This window comes from Cricetulus griseus, chromosome 4, assembly GCF_003668045.3.
Source record: "Cricetulus griseus strain 17A/GY chromosome 4, alternate assembly CriGri-PICRH-1.0, whole genome shotgun sequence".
In the NCBI taxonomy this organism is placed as follows: domain Eukaryota; kingdom Metazoa; phylum Chordata; class Mammalia; order Rodentia; family Cricetidae; genus Cricetulus; species Cricetulus griseus.
Window position 1 is genome coordinate 203487128 of NC_048597.1, and position 22798 is coordinate 203509925.

General features: G+C 39.7%; 1 protein-coding gene across 1 annotated transcript in view; it reads left to right on the top strand.

Moving 5' to 3' along the window:
* The window catches only part of Slc9a9 (solute carrier family 9 member A9), a 528927-nt gene that overhangs the window by 134161 nt on the left and 371968 nt on the right, over positions 1 to 22798 (top strand). The gene's annotated exons all lie outside the window — the stretch shown is intronic.

The following is a 22798-nucleotide window of genomic DNA, read 5'->3' on the forward strand; positions in this document are numbered from 1 at the left end:
AGCTGTTGAAGTAAATAGTTTAAAGATTCTTTTAAAATTGCTGTAGAACTATTCAGACACGTCAAGGATAGGGAGCAGAGTAAAGATGATTTCCATCTAGCCTTTAGGAGCCAAGTATGAGCACATGTTCTCCATCCACTCCTGTGTATTATGACTGCATTGCGTCATAGTGAATTTCAAGTATCATATTTTGGATCTGAAAGTGACCATTGTTGCCAATAGAAGACTTACAACTATTCATGATCATGATTTAATAATATGAAACCTCCAGTCACTGTTTAAATATCCTCAGTTCACTTGTTGTTATTGTCATTATTGCTGTTTTAGTAGCTTATACAAAAATGTATCCAAAGATGACATGTAATTAATGGCAACGTCCCCATGTGCCCAATGTTTCTTATGGTTAAAGCTAGAGGCTTAATCAGAATTGGGTTCAACCTTTTTCTATCATGATTGCTTTAAAAATGATGCTGGAAACATCACATCAGAAAGCGAGTGTTGACTGGTGAATCAGCTGTCAGCTTAATCTATCACATCTCTGAATTGCCACTCTAGAAAAGACAACCAAAATGCACTAGAGGAATAAAATGAGTTTTTTATATGATGTAATGAAAGAGAATGCTCACAGAGGGGCTCAGCACAAGCTTGAGTCAACAGAGAGGAGGTAGCCTCACCTGAAAAAAAAAAATGCTTCCATAATATTGGGCTATAGGCAGGCAAGCCTGTAAGACATTATCTCAAGTAGTGGTTAATGGGGGAGAGCCCAGCCCATTGTTGGTGGGGCCTCCCCTGGGCTGGTGGTCCTGGGTTCTATAAAAAAGCAGGCTGAGCAAGCCAGTAAGCAGCACTCCTTCATGACTCCTGTATCAGCTCCTGCCTCCAGGTTCCTACCCTGTTTGAGTTCCTGTCATGATTATCTTCAATGATGAATAATGATGTGGAAGTATAAGCCAAATAAACCCTAAGTTGCTTTGGTCATGGTGTTTCATTACAGCAATAGCAACCCTGACTTAGACATCAGGGAACCATGTGATGTCTCAAGGTGTGAGAAGAGAAAGACTGAGTTGAGACTTGGGTTTTCATTTGTGATATTTAGGGCATCAGGACTTTGGTCTGGAATAGAAGTGTGAGGAAGTAAAAGTAATCCATGATTATCCATTCAGTTAGGTTTTCTCTTAAAAGAGGTAAGACCAGATTAAGTCTAAATCTGTAGTTGGTAAAGAAGCCATTTCCCTCTTCATGGTTAGAATGGGCAATGTTCTGTCAGTTTTGGCCTTGAATAATGCTCATTATTTATGTTTAGAGATGATAATGAAATTGTTTTTCTTCTATTCCACTTTGCTCAGAGTGGGGTTGTTCTATGTAAATGTTTATATCCAACATGGGGAACACTAGACCCAATGGATGGTAGTGGCCAATACACACTGACCAGCAGCGCTGGCATCAGATGAGGTATACCAGCACTCTCTCAGGCTCAACCTCAGACCTCAGAATTTAACAGGGAACCTAGTAACTTCCTAGACACAGACATCTGATAAGCTCTACAGATTGCAGTTCCCATCCACCCACTGGCTGCCCCAGTTCCCGTGATGGTCATTACTTAATCCAGTATAGTATCCTTAAAGGAGTTTCGATGTTCAGTTGTATGAGCACAATGTGGTGTTATATAAACAAACAAAAAGAACCAAGCAAGACAAATGACTGATTATTTCCTCTAACTTACTAAAACCCAAGATGATGTGTTGTTTCCATGGCATCCTCCACATGTTACTTGCAAGACAGGTCTTTAAAACACATCGTTCTGAACATGTATATTTTAACACAGCTGTTATATTTCAGCCTATGCTGGCTACTTTTTTGCCCCATTAAATTTTCACAAGGGCAGGGGCTGGGGGCAGTCTTCAGGTTTCTGCTGTATCTTTCTAACATAACTGTCATGGTCTCTGATAAACTTCTTGCATTTAGGTAGGTCTAATGTTCTATGGCTTCTGTCCCTCAATTTAAAAGGCAGCTGTCTCTGCAAGGAGCCTTGGATCTTTTAAAAAGAAAATTTGTTTAAGAACCACTTTTACAACTGTTTTGATTGCTACTGGATAGGTCATTCTTTTTAGACCTCTGTGTTTAGACAAAGTTATGCCAGAAATTCCTTTTAGTATTTGCAGCTCAGTTTTAGGATTATAGAAATTTTATTGTGATGCCATGAATTTTAATTTGCATTTGCATTTTTCTTCTGCTTTTTTCCCTCCTACTACATTAATATATTTTTTCTTGCTTAAAATATATACTCTCAAAATTATCTCACATACATTATTGCTAAAAATATAGCAACTGAAAATGGCTTAAGATTTCATGTGGTTATTTTTAGCCTTTGAGTATACCCCACTGTGATGCAGTTAAAAGTTGTTCTTTTTTTAAATCACTTGAAATTATTCTGATGTGTGGTTAGGACCCAAGTCAATCACAATAATGTTCTTCTGTTGCACTGTGCTTTTTTGTTTTGTTTTAAAATTAGATTAAATATCCCAAAGATTCGTAAATGAAAAACCATGGTGGAGGTGGAGAGCCTAGCTACTAGACTGGTTCCCTCTGCCCTGACTTTTGGGACATTTTGATGGTTGTTGGATTACATTTCCACCTTTAAATTTATGTGTACATGCAAACATAAACACCCTCTGTGTTACATTCGATCTTTGTCTTAACTTTGTTTAATTAGCATCATTTTAGACATTGGCAGCATCTAAAGATCTTTCTCGTTCCCTTTTACAAGCTACACAATAGGCCACTATTTAGCCAATCTCCTGTCAATGGGCATTTCAGGGTGTTTTCTTGTGCTTTTAAATTAGCAATTGTGCTGCAATTAACAGCTCTTAAATTAACAGCTTTTCATGTGTTTCCAGTGTGTCCTTGGATTGATTTCTAGAAATAGATATTCCTAGATACTAAAATTCTCCCCCTGAACTGTGTCGGATGGGTTTGCGTTCATGCCAGTGATCTATGGAGGTTCATTTTCCTCACAGACACGCGGAGGCAAATTTAGGGTCCCCCATAGGCTAGGGAATTTACATCTCCCTGTGGTCTGCCCAAGCATTTCTCTTATTACGAGTAAGACTGAACACTTATTTACATGTGGAGGGGACATAAGGATATATTTTCAAACTCTGGTTTGGAGCCCAAGATGCAGAGGAGGGAATCAGAGATCCATTCGGTGTAAAGAGATAGACTGCTCCACCCCCAGGGTGCGGGACAACTTGGCTAGTCCATCACTGCTGAGAGAGTTACATTGCATTTTCCAGAATGATTCTACACTACATCACATGCCCCAGGGAAATGCAGAGGTGGCTTGGCAACAGCTAGAAACATAAGCTCAAGACAAAGGATTTCATCCCTAGTGATTTTCTAGTGAGTTACGGCTATACTCTTCAACTCAATATGAACATTCTGTTTTTCAGGGCTGGGTCAGATTTCAGGTCACCTTTACCCAAATATGTGTATTGTAAAGCACTGCATGCATCCTTTGTTTCCCGGTCTCAGCAGTGAGTTAATTGCTACAGCCTGAGTTTGTTGAATTCTGACTCCAAGCACACCTGAGTTGTGTTCAAGCTTTGTTCCTTTTGTTACTGGTGATATTCCCAAGGTTCTGTTTAAAGAACACAGAAAACGGACTGAAATGGTGGGGGAGGGGGATTGGCCTAGGAAACAGTTATTTAGATACCTTGTGTCAACTAAGCGGAAGAGTCCTTTAAAATCTCACACCAGCTTGCAGCCAGTAGGAGAAAGCAGGGAACCAAGTCCATTTTCTATGTCTGGCATGGGCCAGTTGTGCAACTTCGGGCATCTGCTTCGCTTCCTTAGATTTCACAGATTCTCGAAAGTAGAAGATATGCAATCTCCTGCCTTCTCACCTTTTGAGTTTTTCAGATGACACCACTGCCTCTTCACCCATAAACCTCCAAGTACGGACCACAACCCTCATGGCCTTCCCGCTCTAGCGGCCGGTGGTTGTTTCTGTGAGATTTCTTTGAAAATGAACTCTAGTTTTAAAGAAAATGTAAAATCAACCCAATGGCAGTCAACTGCGTAGTTTGGGGTTCTAACCCCACTCAGCAAATGTGGCCATGATTTCACACAGCAGAAGCCTGTGGCATATAAGCAGGAGCCCTGATTTTCCCTCCTTCACCAAGAGCTAATTGTTATATTAAACACACTGAACCCACTCGCTGCTAAATTGGTGTAATTTAAGATCTCCAATAACCTTAAAACACTTAGTTAATCTTACCCCACAATTATTCATTTATTGCCTAAATTCTCATGACTCACTAATTTATGAAAGAGAACCTGTGCTCTCCAAGCCTGACGTTTCGTGGCCTTCTTTAAACGAATCCTTTGCCGGTTAGCTGCATCTGAGCCAGGGGTTACTACCTGCTCATCATGTATTTGTTAGACAGAGCATGTTTAGACTCGAATTCTTCCTGCCTGTTTCAGACTCTCTCCAGCTAGGTTTGGTTTACTCCAGCTAGTAAATCTCCTGGTTTAGCTAGGACGATTTGACCATAATTTGATTAATTTTTCTCTCACTGATGAGGCCCTTGCTGCTGCAATGGGCAATGACTGTGACAGGGAATGGCTAACTTGGGACAGATGACAGTGCAGGCTAGGCAGCAGGTTACAGGAGCATCCACTCAATGTGTGAGGCAGCTTTACTTCAGATACATTCAGAATTAAGAGATCAAAAAGACAGGGCATAGACAAAGAAATTCAAACATAGCAGCAAAAGGCTCCAACATGGGGAATGAAGGTCTGACTTAATAACCCGCTCTCAGATGGTCAAGCCCATGAAGGGTCCTTTGCCGCTCTCTTTCCTCCTGGTTCTTCCTACACTGACTTGGGGCCATTTGGTAAATTTAGGCAACCCAAGATGATGATCTTGACTGAGATCTAAATTCCCTTTCAAGTGTGATAGGTAAGATAAGACAGGTATCTTTGAGGACCATGAAGACACACAGAGCTCCCTCCCCCTCAGCAGAGCCCACATGCCTTGAACATGGCTGGTCCTATTGTTGTCTCATTCTCCTTACTCCTCCTTCCTTAAGGACACTGCTCAAGTGTCACCTTTTGTTGCAGGTTACCCTGCTCTGACACGGCTTTCGGGGGTGGGGGTGGGGGTCGTCAGTGAGTAGCAGAGCATGCTGCAGACTCATTTATTAAGGAAGTTAGAGCTGCCTTTATACCCACTCCCAAGGTCCCATTGGCTCAGGTGGCTGACTCTGCTGCAATGTCCCTTACTCATTGGTGTCTCTGGTCAGATGTCTCTTAGTCAGCAGTCTCTAGGGTAGAGGCAGGCTTGGCTCAGGGAGAAAGTGCCTGCCACACATGTCCATGGAGGCTGGCCAGGGCACCTGTGGCTTGGGTAGGCTGGCTGAACTTTTTCCTACAACCTTTGAAGTAACATTAGCTCTGCCCAGCCTATTAAGAACCATACCTGCCTCTCATCATCGTCACCTCAAAACCCTGGTCCCTTGCTACATTTATCTCAACAGTACCAACCAGCACCAATTAGCTGTTTCTCTTGATCTATCTAATTATTGATGGTCTGTTCCCTAGGTGGAAGAGCTTTCCACCTATCTTTTAATGCTAGTATGTCTACTGCCTGGAACAGTGGGTTTTCAATAAATAAATTAATGATTATATTTGTGGAAGGAATTGTTAGAGCAGAGTCTGGAGCACAGAGAAGAATCTCGTCTGAATTTGAAATGTGAAGCAACCCAACATGTGGGTCACTGTCAGTAACCAGATGTGTCATAGTCCTGGAAAGGACAGGGACAAGAGGTATAGGTCAAACTTGGTCTATAAAATATTAGTTTCTGTCCTCTAAAAAGATACAGTCAGCTAGAATGAAAATGTGTGCCTTTCTTTTCTAACCAAGTAGATAGAATTCCTTTCTCCCTGCCAGGTGGTCAGGTTGGCACTTTCCTGAGAAGGGCAAGCCATTGTTCATGGACTGTAGAAACTAATAATGATGTAAGCATTTTAGGTTGGAAGTTACTCAAAGTAATAGGGTCCTTTAGAAAAAAGGAAGGACTCCACACTTTATACCATGTATTAAGTAATCAACTAGAGAACTCTAGAAACTCATCCTGGCATTTGACAAGAGTGATGCTTTCCTGCAGGTCCAGAGAAAGTTGCCCATTGAAGCATGTGTAATTTGTGCATCTTTGTACTCCATCCATTTCTCTGTTTCTTCTTTGGATTAAAATGTCTTCATTGTATATGCTGCAGCTGCACTGAGACTCAAATACAGCTGCAGCTTTTTGAGCTCTGGAAGTATTATTGCAGAACTCAAAACTGGAGGGTAACTCTGACTTCATAGACTTGGCTGTTTCTCCCAGGAGAATCACTCCAGTCTTGCATTTGGGTCAAATTAGCTAAGGTGGGGGTCTACAGTCTTGTCTGGTAGCTTACAAAATATGCATGGCTACTAAACACTTAGAATGTGATAGGTTCAGTCAATATGTAGTATAAGCATAAATACACCCTGTGTTTCAAGAACCTAATATTAAAAAGTATCTCATTAATAATTTCTTTGTTGTTTCTGTGGTGCTGGAGATCAAACCCAGGGAATTAAGCAACCCAGGCAGGGGCTGTGCCCCTGAAACGTGAAATTAATTTCATCTGCTCATCTTTACTTTTTAAAAATATGACCACTAAAAATTTTTAAATTATTTGTGTGGCTTGCATTACATTCTTAGACAGTGTTTCAATAGAGCAATGTCAAAGGGGAAAGCTGAAAGCCAAATACATGATCCTTAATAAAAAGAAATACCACAATAATTTGAAATTGAATAAAAGAATCAGGGATGCTTACAGGTGTGATTGTTTGAATAAGAATGCCCCCATAGGCTCACAGATTTGAATGCTTAGTCATTAGGGAATGGCATTAGGAGATGGGGCCTTGTTAGAGGAAGTATGTCACTGGGGGTGGGCTTTGGGGTTTCAAATACTGAAACCAAACCCAGTGGTCTCTCTCTGCCTGCTCCCTGTGGATCTGGATATATAACTCTCAAGTTACTTTTCCAGCACCATGTCTGCCTGTGTAGCACCATCCTTCCAGCCATGACAATAATGGACTAAACCTCTGAATGCAAGCAAGCCCCAGTTAAATGCTTTCTTTTATAAGAGTTGCTATGGTCATGGTATCTCTTTGAAGCAACAGAACAGTGACTAAGACATAGGGTACCAGGTGGATTATGGCCTTTGTTGAAATACAGGTAATTTATATTTTATGAAATTGAACTAATATGTCTGAAATTTTCTTTCTAACAATCTCTTTTCTAGTCTCTTTTTTCCACTGTAATGCATAATGACCCATAAACTAATTTACACCTATGCTTCAGAAGCAAAGCAAAGAGAAAAGGAAGTAAATATCTGGATGATTTAAATACCATAGATGTGCCATCTAACCCATAAATACTGCAGCCTCTGACTTGATGAAAGGCAGCTTCAATGATCAACAGCCTGAGAATCTCAACTGTTCCTCTCCTTAGAAGAACATAAATAAAAGGCCTAACAGCTTCATACCACTCCCCTTGTGTGTGTGTGTGTGTGTGTGTGTGTGTGTGTGTGTGTGTGTGTGTGTGTTACTATTACTGGTTTTGATACAGTTTGTCACAAACCCAGCAAATCTGACAATCTTCATTTTGTTAGTCCCATTTCAAAGTGTGTTGAGACATTTGATGTTCCTAAATTAGATAATTCAATATCAGAATTAAATGTTTATGTAAAAGAAGTCAATAGAGACTACCCATGTAGTTTGTTGGAAAAATATAGCCCATAACTCTTCATGAAGTTTAGTGTTTAAAACTAGCTGATGTAGATTATTGGTTCAGATCTCCAATTAAGCAAAGCAAAATAGAGTCATCAATATGATCCATTCATTTCTCATTGTCATCAATAAATGAAATTTAGTGACTATACATAAGAAAGCACCTACAGATGTCTCTGAATACGATGGGCTTGTTGCTATGGAGTGCAAAATAGACATGTGGTGAATAAATAGAAGAGATGTTGATTATTGCTTAAGAACAGTCTGCAGGGGGTGACAGACTAATGTTTAAATTGCCTTCCATCTGAGCTACATGAGCCTTAGTTTCTCCTTATAAAATGGGGATACGATTCATTTAAAGGTTTGCTTTTGAGAGTCAATGAGATGATGCGTGTTTTAGTTGTCATTATTTGACAATGACACTGAGATGGAGATGGCATGTTGCCGTAAGTGTAATACAACAAGGTGTGCACACCTGAGCTTGTTTTTCTGGCAACAGTACTAAGCTCTTCGTCCTTGATGGAATCTCCCTCAGATGCCTGCTCTCCTTTGAGGGCAGAGTGTGGTGTGTAAAGGGTGGTGGTCTTGCTTTAGTAAACAAGCAACACTTTAACGTCCATTTCCGCTGGCAGAAGAGAATGATTCATAAAAGTGTTGCCATTTGATTTAGATACTGTCATTACATTTAGGTATTGCCATTAAATTTAGAGCATGTCATTTTATCCCTAAGTATCTAAAATCATGTACAAGCATGAACAAGTCATTCTCTTGCGAAAACTTTCAAAATCTTGAAAAAAAAAAAAAAAACTTGCAAAGAGTTTCAGAATCCACTGCTGTTACCTACTAATCTCTTCCCTCCATTCCCAGATGGTCCATTCTGTCTGTAATGAGAACCCAAAGCAGGAGCCATGGGTGACATGTAGGTGTCATACCTCTGCCTTCTCTCTTAGTCCAGAGCCCTGTCCCCTGATGCCACATCTTTTATGCTGTTGTTAAGGAAATGGGGTCACTTCCATAGGAGGAGCCTCAGTCTGGACTAGTCAGTGTGCTTCCTGCTGCGCCATTGCTTCTCTCATTTACTGTTTCTCTAAGTGACAGTTAGCTTCCACATAAGGCTCGCCCACCTCTGTTCCTTATGTTCTGGGCCTATTAGTTTCATTAGGAATGGCCAAATGGCATATGTATTTTTTTCTCTAATTATACTCTTTCTTCCAGATCTTTAGCTATAAGGATTCCTGCAACAAAGCTATCCTATGTACTTATTCTAAGTCATTCCTTATGTTATCAAAAAGGGCTATTCTCTGGACTATTGTTCAAATGAACACTCCATAAGCAAACTTCCATTATAGACATGTATTAAATTTAACCACAGTGCCTCCATTGCACCTAAAATACTCGAAGCAATTTTTGTGGTAAGTGAAATAATGGCCCTGCAAAGCCCTAATCCCCAGAGCCTATGCATATGATTACATTAACTTTCTTGGCACAAGAGACTTTGCATATGTGATTAAGTTAAGAACCTGGAGTTGAGGAAATTGCCCTGTCTAATCATGTGGGACCCTACAAATTGAAGACCCCTTCCTGGCTTTGATTAGAGGAAGATTCGACTATGAAAAGAAGGCACAGGGAGACAATGTTGGTGCTAAAAGTGGAGGAGGGGAGCTGTGACTGGAGAAATAGAGGTAGATCCTGCCAGCTGGAAAGTTCAAGGAAACTGATTGTCCCCTGAAGCCTATGTCAGCTACTTTTCTATGATTCGGACAAAATACCTCACAAAAGCATCTAGAGAAAGAATAGGCTAGGAAGTCATGCAGCAGGAATGTGAGGCAGCTGGTCACATTCTGGCATCAGTCCTATCCCACTTTGGAACTGGGCATGGGGCTTCACTAACAACCTAAAGGCCTGCTTAGGTGATCCACTGGAGAGGTTCTATCTCCTACAGATTCTACAATCTTCCACAAAAGCACTGTCAGCTGGAGACCAAGTGTTCAAGTGCTGACACTATGAAGGTCGTTTCACCTTCAAACCTCCCCCTCAGCAAGGATTGTAACCCTACCTTAATTTTATTCTACTGTGATTGGTGTTGAGATCTACTTATAGAACTATAAGATGCTAAATTTGTGTTGTCTTAAGAAATTAAAGTTTCAGTTTGCTGTGGTAATAATTTAATACTAATAAAATTCTTAAATATTAGCAATATGTAATTAGGGTAAAATTTCCCAAACTGCCTCACAAAACTTAGTATAGCTTCTTTCTCTGATCAAGAATCCAGATAATATGTGCTCATTGCTTTTAGAAATAATTTAATATAATAAAGTTGTAGGAAGTTTTTCTACAAAGAGTCTTTTTAAGGATAGTGTAGTCTAACATTTTTACTTACAAAGAGCAAATGTTTAGAGATAATTTGTCTCTACAGCAATCATTTGCAAAGCTAGCATTACTAACTGGGAGAGCAGTCTTGCCTGTAATCCATCACTTGGAAAGCAGGAGGCAGGATGATCTGAGATCCACGAGCAACCTGGGCTACTTAGCAAGTTCCAGTGTGTTCTGGGGTACCTTAGGAGATCCTGTTCATACTTGTGATACTTAATCATTACTACCAGCCTGAGAGAATCTAGAGTCACCATGAAAACACCTTTAAGTGTATCTAGCAGGGTAGAGGGAATGACCGCTGGAATGACCTCCCTGAGTTTGTCACACCCCTCCATTGGCTGGATCCTGGACTGAACATAGAAAAAGCCAGCCAAGCATCAGCATTTGCCTCTCTCTACCCCTTGACTGTGTATCCACTGTGACCAGCTGCCTCATGCTCCTGCCATTGTGACTTTCCAGTCATGACAGGCTGACCTTCACACTGTGACCCAAAATAAACCCTTTGTTAAGTTCGTTGTGTGAAGTACTCTATCATAGCTAGAAGAGAAGCAACTAAAACAGCATTACAATTACTCTAGAGGGTTCTCTAGAGTCCACAGTGAATTCTGGGAGAGTGGCAACCTTAAATTGTTTCCTCTATCTTTTGTTTCTCCACTTAATCTGACTTTCCCAAGTTCTTGATTCCCACATGCCCCCCACATGCTGGCAAAGTCATGAGCTCTGTGTTGTTCCTGTAGAGGGAGCTTTCTGTGTTGTGAATAGTGTGAGCATCTAGATACCTCTACCTGTTGTAGAAGAGGCTACACATGGGGACTAAACAGTCATAAATGCAAGAAAAGTGTGTGTGTGTTGTAAACCTGTGCGTTTTGGGCCTTCATGATAGGAAGATGACAGAGGTTGATGTAGACCTAATGTTAGTGAACTTGACTCCCTTGGTTCCTAGGTAGCATGGTGGCTTCCATCTGGTACCTACGGGCTGGCCATGCTGCTTCAGCATTGTCACTTAGAGAACTGCTAACACAGAGGGACGCTCCATGCTTTCAATCTCTAGGAAACCAAAAAGCAAAATAAAAGCACAGGATTTCTTAGCAGCCTGAGAGAGGAAGAGCACCCCGAACAAGCAGAGTGCACTCCCACAACACTAATTACTCCATCAGTTAGAAGAAAACTGCAGTGATCTTGGAAGGGAGGGTAAAAAGACCAAGTACAGATATGACCTGTGATTTTTCCAAGTAACAACTGAACGGAAAAGTAATATCACCCATTGGAATGAAAGCATGAATTAATGGCAGGTTATATAGATGGAAAACTGAAATGTGTAAAAGGAAATCTCAAACATTTGTTTATTGTTATTATTTTTATTTGTGTATGGCAGAGGGCTCTGTGCAGGTGTCTCTTTGTGTGCGTGTGTCTATTTCTTTCAAAAGAGGGCATTAGACCTCCTGGAGCTGGAGTTACAGGCAGTTGTGAGCTGCCAAATATAGGTGCTAGGAACTGGACTCAGGCTAGCTGGAACAGAAGCAGTCATTCTTACCCTTTGAGCCACCTATCTAGCCCCATAAGATAACATTTTAAAATATGTAAACCAAGAAGATAAAAACAGAAACTGGATGGCTAAGCAAAGAGGCATCATATACAAAAAATATGAGTGCCAGCATAGGAAAAGGTTAAAAAAAAAGTAATAATTATACAAACAAAGCATTTTTTTCTGGACTGATTAAAAACTCAACCCTTCAGATTAAATCCATTTGAGTCCATCCTGTTTTAAGCAGGATTGATGAGAAATCCTAAAGTGATGTCTTGGCAGCACTCCTAAATTACATGGAAGAGGAGAAAACTAGATAAAACAATCCTATACAAAAAAACTAAAGCTATTTGTGGTGGGAACCTTTAATTGTCAACTTGACACAGCCTAGAATCCACTGCAGAAGAGAGATCCAATCAATAGCTACTCTATTTCCTGCACCTTGACTTTCCCACAATGATGGACTACATACCTGGAATTACGAGCTAAAAATTAACCCCTTCTCCCCCAAATCACTTTTGGTCTGGATGTTTTACCACCTCAACAAAATGGAACAAGGATGCCACCGGACTTCCCCTCTGTAACATCCAGTGTTAGAACACAGAGCATGCAGTATTGTAGCTGCTAAACATATGTTTACCAATTCAGGGAAGCAGGAAGAATTTGATTAGAGGGTAATTATGCTGGGTGCACTCAAAAAACTCTTTTAGAATTAGCTATAGGAGAGAAATAAAAAGTAATGGGTTGAATAATGTAACTAATCAACATGATATATGAGATATTTAATAGGTCTTTACCTCCTAATGAAAAATTGCTTTTTGTTAATCAAAGAAAATTTCAAAACTTGCCCGTGTATTTTGTCACAAAAGAACACCAACAGATTTTAACAAGAGCAAAGGATTTAGTAATATTCTCTTATCACATTGCCTACAAGCAAAGGAGACAATAGAACTCTTTTTACAAACTGAAAGAAATCAAAAGGCAAGTATTTAATGTCTGGGATATAAAATAAAGGGGAACTTTGGAGCCACACCTGATAGACAATCAGACAAAATGTTGTGGCATTAAATATATTTGTTATTAAAGAAAAACCTCAACTATAAAGGGATTTAGAACTTAACATAGGAGCCCAGATAAAAAAGAATCAAAAAGACTAAAAAAAAAAAAAAAAAATCCAGAAAATGGCACTTAAAAAAGACAAATACCTGAATAATGAAATTGAAAATATAAAAAAACAACAAAAAGCAAACAGATAATTATGTCCAGGATTAAATCAGTGAACACCTGGAAGGAGAGATGTAATACGCAGGAGCTTCATTGGAGACAGAGAAGACAAGGATAACAAACAACCCTAAAGGACAGGAGTCACATCTTCAGCTAGAACGATGCCCAAAATAATATTCCAGGCAACTTACAAGGCAAAACACTTTTACCATGAACAAAATTACAGTAAACTTCTCTGGGAACAAGTAAGACTCTGGAACAAAAGATTAGAAAGATGACAAAATATCTACCACCGTTGCAAAGGCAACATAGTCAGATGGTTTATCAGCTGAATTACATCTCACTTTAAAGGACCAAGAACTCTAATAAAGCTTAACTATTACAATCAGCGCAGAAGCATGGATTGCAATAGTTATCCTGTTTAATTTAAAGGCGGCAAGATGCTGAAATCCAACTACTGAAAAGAACCACTGCAGAAAGCTATAACCCACCCTCTTCAGACTTGTAAATTTACTAGAGTTCAAAACAAAACACTTGCAAATAGAAGCAATTAGTGTTAGTCATAAAAATTCAGAGACAACTACTGCATGCCCTGTGGCTAAAGTCTAACCTTTCTCAGAGGAAACCATCACTAAATGTTAATAAAATAAATAGATGCATCAAAATGATAGTAATGCTAAGTGGACTGGAGATGCAGCTCAGAGGTGAAACACTTGAGCAGCATGGACAAAGCCCTGGGTTCCATCTCCAGGAACACAAAGACAGACCAACAAAACACTCACTAACTAAGCTGAATACATTATGGCTGTAAGAGTCCTCATAAAATCTACCAACTTCATCTACTCCATAAGTATAGTAAAAAGGACACAACATCAGACATATTAGTGAGATAAAGGCATTTGAAACCACACAGCAACATTAAAAATGAATTCCAGGTTTAAAAGATGAATTTTAAAAAATAATGTAGCTCAAAGTATTTACCAAAATCAAATAGCCTATATCTTAAATAATAGCTTAAAAGTGGGTAACTCCAAGATGTATTTGTAGCAGACTTTCTTCAAAGCAATGAGTATGGAAGTGTGAGGAATAAAACAGAACTCTAATACTTTGTATTATCAACAGCTGTCACCCCGGGTCCTTGGCTAAGAGGGAAAATGGCCCAGTGAACCAAGTAGGTGAAACATGTGGAGTATCTCACTGTAGGAGAAGTTTCTAATTAATGACATTGTTCAATGACACTGTCAGTTCCATGTAATACTGCAGTGAAAACCAAGTCATAAGCATCAACATTTCACTTTCTACCTTCTCTTTGATCTCTCTTTAGACTTGCTATTGGAGAGACAATTTGACTCTAGGGCCTCAAGACTTATTGTGGTCATTATGTGGTCAGTGTTCTATGGCAGAGAGAAGGGGATGGAGACAGATGAAGATCTGGAAGGGCAGATGTAAGATACTGGCAGTGTTCCTGGGATTGAACTAGGGGGAGAGGTGTAGGGCAAAAGTCACATATAGTAGAAATCAAGAAAAAAAAAGCTACCACTTTTTGTTAATACCTCACTATCTAAAACAACTATTATATTAAATGTAACATTTAGTAAGGTAACTGGATATAAGATAAATATACAAAACCTGCTAGCTTTATGTTTTATTTGTTTGTCTTTTAAGCTGGGCCTGGTGATCCAAGCCTATTATCCACCCACTCAGGAGGCTGAAGTAGTAGGACCACAAGTTTAAGGTCAGCCTATGCTAGAAAGTGAGCTCAAGGCCAGCCTGGGCAACTTGGTGAGACCATCTCAAAATGAAAAGTACACAAAGGGCTGAGAATATAGTGCTTGCCTAGTGTGAATGAAGCTCTGGGTTCAAGCCCAAGAGCTGGCTCCTACAATAGCAACAAAAAATATATAGAAGTACAATACATTAGCTACTAAATCTCCAGATAGTTGGGGTTAGTATTAATACTGAAAATTATAACACATTAAATAATAGAACTGTCATTATAAACAAATGAAGAAATAAATCCTAAATCGGAAGTTTTAATTAGGGACTCTTCTTCTATCACTTGCTGTGAGATGTTTTTAACATGGACTGCTTTTAAATAGCAAAGTTCTGAACAAGTTACATCACCCCTGTTACTTCTGATGTCTGATTCCAAACACGCTAATGCCAGTCTTTGTGTAACAATCTTTTTGAAATCTTGTATGCATGGAAATATTTTACTTATACTATCTTATCACAACAGCAATTTGATTAGGTATAAAATTGTGCATTCAAAGTTCCCTTTCTTCTCTATTGCTTAAAGTTTAAGTATTTGAAGTTTAAGTATGTATCTCTTTACATTTTTAGTTTCAGTTGCATCTGTGACTCCCATTATCCAGATGTTGTGCCCTATTTCTTGCCTCCTGTCTCTCAATATTTTTAAATGTATTCTGTGTCTTAAATCTTCCTGATTCCATCTTGTAGAGCTCCACTGCTGAAGTTCCCATTTGCCCAATATACTTCTTCATCTATAACCATTTATCCACTATCCTAAACCATCCTATCTCTGTTGTATTCTTTTTTCTAGTTCCTAATTTTGTTTGACATTGATTGATTAGTGTGTGTGTGTGTGTGTGTGTGTGTGTGTGTGTGTGTGTGTGTGTGTGTTCCTGAGTGTGCATATCACAGTGTACCTGCAGATGTCAGAGGACAACCTGCAGGAGTTGGCTGTCTCCTACTACCATGAGTCTCAGGGACTGAACTCTGGTAACAGGTGTCTTTCCCAGCCGTCCATCTTGCCGACAGTACAACTTTTGTCCCTTACATTTTCTCTCATTTATTTCTATTCCCCCCATCTCTTTGAGTAATGTAATAATTATTAAATAACTTAATAACAAAACCCTAATATAACCATTCTAACAGTTTCTGCTTGTTGCTTTTCTGTGTTGTTAAACAACCCTCATGACTCCTTTGGCTATTTCAAAAATTAAATTGACGAGTACTGGAATGGATCCTCAAGACCACAGCCTATCACTTTCACTTGCTAACATTTCTCAAGCCCAGTTACCTAGGGCAATTGACTTTCAGGAGACAATAACCACAGAGATCATTTTTTTTTTGTTGTTGTTGTTTACTCATCTCAAGAGGGGTAGCTAGGTATCTAACACTGAGAGGGCAGGGAGGCTGCTAAGCCCTGATGAGGCAGAGGACAGCCACTCTAATAGGTACTTACCTGGTATAATGGTCATGAGTACCAAGGTTGCAAAGTCCTGTGCTAGTTAAATGTCTGGCACAGGGTTTAGAACTTAGTGGGAAACAGCATTGTAATCTGCTGGCCCAGGATAAATGAAGAGGGTTTTCAGAGTCTATTTCTTTAAATTCCAGAATGTTCACGCTCAGCTTTGGCGCCCGTGAACCCCTGCCCAAGTGCCTAGCTACATGTGCATCCTTCATACAACAGAGAGCCAAGCAATGATTATTCCAAGGAAATGCAAGTCAAAACTGCAGACATTAAGTGAGCATAGTAGTTCTTGTTTCTTGATGTTTCTTTTCTCTGTCCCATTCTTCCTTCCTCCAATTGTCTGCTCTTTATACACAGCAATTCCAAAAGGCCTTCCTCCTGCCTACAATTTCTCATGGCTTTTGTTATTATCGTTGTTTGTCCTATTTCCAGTTCTCTATAGACATCTCCATCGTTGGTTTTGGAGAAAGCTAATAGCATATTATATTACTTTCATAAAATGTCACCTTCTCTTAAATTAATTCAGTAGACTCTCAAGGAAAGCATAGTACTTTCAAATTGAAACTGATAAAATTATTTTAAGGTTTATGATGTCAAATAAAAGTAGAAGAGGACCTGCCTAACCAGATACAAGAATAGCATAAAAATTCATTATAATCAATCAGGATGGCATTGGCCCAGGATAGGAAAAAAAATGATTACGAAAAATATCCCAGAATAAATGAGAATTTGAAAGAAATGAAAACATGATAGATTCATTAAATGCTATGAATTTTAAAGAAAAAACTTTAAATGGGAAGAGATATTATAAATAAAATCAAAGAACAGGCAACATATTGGAGGAAGTATTATACATGTAAATGATGAGTTATTACTCTCTCTTTATGGTGATAATCTGGCAATACCTAACAGAAACATAGGCACAGGCTAAGACCAGGCAATCTGTAAAGAATCAGATCTACTTGGCCACAAACATGACAAGTTGTTCAGGTTAAGGGAAGCCATAGAAATGTACAATAAAACAAAAGCATATCATTTTACCCTTCATTGTTTGGCAGCAGTTATAACACCAACTAACAGTTGCTATTGGCAGGGATGCAGGGAAGTGGACTTCTACACATTTCCAGGGAAACACAAATCATTAATAGACTTGGAAAGCAATTTGGCAGCATTTATTGTAACTTCAAACACTTAGGCCCTCCTGACCCAGCAAGGTGACTGCTAGAGGTCTAATCTGCACAAGTACAATAAATAAACAAATAGACTAACTCTTCAGGGTTTATAAACAAGGATGTTATACACAACATTCTTAAGATTATAACGATTGTAGGACTCTGTAGAACATTTTGGAGCCATTAAAAAGGGTAAGTTAAATGCTCTTCCTATAGACTTCTTGAATTTTCTAAGAGGCAACTTTCACTGTGTAAAGTAAGATGCAGAAAAGTATATGCAAAATAACTCAAAAATTTTAAATCAATGTCACACCCTCCTGTATGTATGTGGAGGTAACTAGATCCTGTACCTGTGTTCATGTGTTGTATAGACTTGATTTGGTCCTTGAAAGGGACTCGTGAAGTAGAGCCATGCAAACTGCTTTTCCCCCTTCTCATCACTGCCTTGAAAAACATCCCAGATGCTATTCCTTGCCCACTGGTAGATAAAACCCTGAAGTATTTAAGTTACCAGCAGAGACTCAGGTTAGTATTGAACACCTCCAATCCCATGTTATAATGCAAATTTTCAATTGATTAAGTGTGACTTTAATGTCACTCTCCCTCACTTGCTGAAGACAGGTAGTAACAGTTGAGAAGAGGTATAGAAAGGGTCATCTTTCTCACATGCTTTGTTTGTCACTCACTGGTATAGTTTTCACTTCCCCAAGGTGGGGAAAGTGATGAGAAAAATAATGTTTTCATGTGACTGATATAAGCCACACACGTAGAGCACTTGTATAGTCTGTGCCTGTGAGATTTTCAAGTGCGACTCAAGCATCATCCCACTTCATCCATCCCCCAGCTCCTAGAGGGACATCTTATGTTGTCTGTTGGGCTACATTCAATTCTTTTCCAGAGCTCTGAGATGAGGGGTGAGAGCCCCAGACATCCCACATAAGTAAGTAAGAGTCTTAGCTCACTAGAGGCAGAAGCCCCTTAACAAATCTCAACCTCCAGGGGGTGCTAAGGCCTTGGAATCCTTTCACTGGCTTACTGTAGGTGAGGGGTTAAAGAGCCAAGCTACACATCTACCTTCCAGACAAGTGGATGAAGAGCACAAATCTCCCTGTAGAGATGCTTCTCTGTTCCTGTGTCTCAAATTCTGATTTAACATCTGTTGCAAATGTGTGCAGTGATTATTATAAAGAGGGATATAGTTTGAAGAAAACCTGGTGGGACATATGCTGGATTGTAAAGTTGGGAAAGAGAGGAAATGAGAGGTCGGGTTATGGGAGATGGGAGAGGGTATCAAAAGCAAAACAACCATTAATGCAAAGCACACAGATAAACACGGTGTGTTTGTTTGTGCAAGCCTACTTGTGTGCTTGAAAGGAAAACCACATATAGAAATTTAGCAATCGTTTTTATAGTGCGTTAGTAAACCACCATGAACTGTAAGGGAAAAGATCTTAAAACTCAATATGATATTGTCGTGAAATTTAAAACAAAATCAGAAAATTCGTATATGACATGTAAGTCACACATCTTCACTTCTCCATCAGTAACATGTGCTAAGAATCCAAACTGCCTGATGAGGCCCTGAGCACTGGAAATGGGCTTTTAGAAGGAGTCTACCGGCTCCCATTAATTGAATTTAGAAAACTCACGGTGGCATTATCCTTTCTGGAGACTAAATTAAATGCATGGATTATAATTCATTTACTAAAATCAGATGCCAACAGGAAGATGCATCTAAAGTCAAAGTCTGTTTTGCTCAGACTTGGCTGACCATCCCCTTTTTGACATGTGTCTTGGACTAGTACTATTAATGAGAGTTAAGAGATCTCAGGTCTCATCCAAGTCCTGCTTCAAGTGCACAGGGCAAATTCAAGATGGCCGCTTAACTGTTGTAGGCCTCATTTTTCCTGTGTATTCTTAGAGCAATGTGATGGTAGCTAAGATCACTTCCTGTGCAGTTAGGAGTGTTCCATTTTAAATACTAAAGACTTCCAGGAGAGTTTGCTGAAATACAGACTGCTGGGTGCAGCCACCAGAAGTTCTGATTCAGTGGGTCCAGAGTTGGTCCCAATGTTCCCTTTCTAACAGGTTATCAGTGAAAAATAATGATAGCAGTCGCTGGGTGTGAGGGTACTGCCCATATTGCCCCATCTATTAAGTAAGTACCACCAGAGCAGCTTCTGTGCTGGGCTCTGTTTGGTGTTAGCTAGATCATAGATGCTCTGATAAGCTAATCAGCTGTGGACACTTAAGCCTTTCATTCCCTACCCACTAATGTTTTGCCACCCTGTCCTATCCTGTCCATGTCGTGTAAGGCCCTGTTCAGATCTGTGTTTGGGTTGACGTGTCACTGCTGTTTAAATCAACTCCACTGCTCCTCTAATTAAAGAAGCTTTTTCTTTGTAATTTGACCCTGAGTCACTATCTGCAGTTCAACCCATGGGATGTGTGTCTACCATCTTCCCCAGAGTTCATGGACACAAAATATGACTTCTCATATTGGACTCCTTGGTGTGGAATCCCGCCCCCCTCCCAACGAATTCTCCAACTCAGAAATATAATTGCTAATGGTATTGTTCCCATGTCACACTCAGATAGAAGCACTCGAGAAATGCACACATGTGAATATTCATCTTTCCAGTTACTAACACTGTGAGGAAGAGTTGTCCAAAATGAAAGGCATTTCCATACACCACATTTGCAAGTCAAAATTTTCTCTTAACATTTAAGGGGGAGAAAAACAAAATTTAAAAGAGCCACTTCCACCCTTTAAAGTTTCCCTCAGTGTAACTATTCCAAAGGCACACGAACTATCGTACCTTTGATCGCACTGATAATCTGAGGACCCTTTCTATTTGGGGTTACTATGGTTACGCTGCACGGGTGATGGGTGAGCTGCACTGCTGTTTTGATAAAAATAGGTATTAACTAGCAGCCATGGTGCCTCTCATCTCAAAGCGATTCTTGCAGAAGCGCAGCAGCACACTTAAAGGGGGACTCGAGGGGTGCAGAGGAGCGTCTCCAAGGCACCACGAGAGAACATCTGCATAAATAATGGTGATTGGTCATGTGTATAAAAATATTTTTAATTAAATTCCTTCTAATTAAACAGGGCATTTTTTGAATCCCTCTCTGTTATTTGCACCAAGCTTAGCCTTGAGGAATATGGCTGATTAACAGACCCAAGAACCTATAATTAAAAGCAGAACTGTTATTTTTGGAGAAAAGACTCTTCAGTAGGGGTGACTTAATTGGGCTGTCTCTCATAATTTTTCATTTGTCATTGAACTACTCAGTTAAAGACTTCATTTTTTTAATGGGAGAAATGATTACTAACATCGGAGTAACTCACAGAGTTTTTAGTTTGGGCATGCGCTTTCCTCCTGTCCCTTTGCTCATGTTCTCTGGTCACCATTGAATCTCACTATTTGATTGTGTTCTTCACTTATTTGTTTTCTTATGGAACCTGTCATCATTTTTTATATCATATTATATATTGATTTTTTTTGGTCACCTTCTGGCTCTCTTTGCCTCTGTATTTCCTAGTGTCAAGTGACTAGACACTTGGCTTATTGTCTTTGGTTTTAGCATCTTACCTTGAGAATTCAAAAGGAAACTGAATAATTTTTTATTCACACACACACACACACACACACACACACACATACACACACATGCATACACACACATGCATACACACACACCAATCAAAATAAACCAACCAGATGCAATTGACAAAGGCAGTTTGTTTCTTCAGTATCATAATTAACATGGAGAGCAAAGACAATGTTCAATTAACATCCACTGTCTGGTAAGTAGCATAGGAATATTCTGAGGTGGGTATGTCACCTGTATTCATCAGAACAAAAATAGAATACTATTAAGTTCATGGAGTTGAATTATCTGTGTGGTCACTGTGGAGAAACATGTTTGACTCTACTTTCAGTATGTTATATTTGAAAGAGAACACTGCATTGAGACTATGGTAGAGGACAGGAGTGAAAAAATATTCATGTACTTTCCTTGAACTGCAAGGGGGAAGAGCATATTAGCCTAGAACATTTTGTCAGGCTTCGAGATAGTGCTGGCAGACCAGCCATTTTCTCTATGTGATCTGCTGCGAGCCTGAACGGTGTTATTTAACAGCACTCGAATACATTTTCTCAGTCTATCCAATTCCATGTTAAGCACACTGTGATAGCATCAGTTGAAAAGCCTCTATATAAACCTTAGTCCATAAAACACCCTCATATAAACCCAGATTCTATTCTTGAGCATATTTACTCAGAAGTAAAAATACCAGCTTGGATTTATATTGTGTATCTCTTTCAACGAACTCAAATAGCTTCCACACACAGTGTTTCTGTTCATTTCACATCATTGTCTCAGGGAGAGAAGAGTCACTTTTTAGTAAAATAATTGAGGTGCAAAGAAATTTGAAGATAGTCTGAGATTTCACAGCCAGCCAGTGGGACCTAGATGAGAGTGCCAGGCTTTGTATTGCCTTAGTTTTCTAGACTGTGCTGTTGTTAGATACTAACATCTATAAGAGGAAAATGTCTTAACAAACTTCAGCCAACTTTCACCCACCTGAAGGTCAGTGATGGTATTACTCTACCCTCAAAACAGCATCCCTGCATGTGTCAGCATGTAGAAGGAGCACCCCAAGCTGATAAAGAACACGACAGTAAACAGTCCACCTTTTGTACATAGAGAGTCTGTCATCTACCCATAAGGATCTTTCCTTGTATACACAAATTTCTGACCTGATATATTTGAAATATCTGATTGGATCACCACCATGGCCAGATGATTTTATCCATTCCTAGAAGCAGAGGTTCTAAATACTTCATTGCTTCAGTCTATAAAGCTTACCACAAGCAGCAGAGTTGAAGACAAAGCACTTCCAGTAGTCTTTGCCCCACACCACTGCTGTTTCTCAAGACAGAACAGCACTGTGCCAATCAAGTTTTAAGAGAAAATGATGCTCAATAGTCAAGAGTCAAGTTCTCATTTCACTATTGATCTCATTTAATGAGTGGCTACTAGGTAGCAGATTCTGAGAGTGAGTCCATGGCAGCTGCTGGTAAGGGGCAGATGGAGGTCCTGTCTCGAGATACTCTAAGCCTGTGGAGGAATGTAGTTCCAACCACTGGGGATGAGTTTAAAAGACAAAGCAGTAACAGGAGGCAGAGAGGGCTTTGTAAACACAGGTGCTTCCTTTACTGGTCTAGTTGGCTAAGGCTCTGGGATAGCTTTTTAGAGGCTCCTTCACCACCAGCCAACACTGTGTTCTTTGGAAAGGGATGGCATGCCAGCTAGTGAAACCAGGAGGCCTATTCCTCCTCTGTAAGAGACAGGCCTGTGGTGAGCAGAGGGTTTTCATTCCCATCCAGGGCCACACACATCGTGACCTCCTCAACATTAGCAAAGGATCCCTGGGTTCAGACACTTCTGGGATCAAGGCT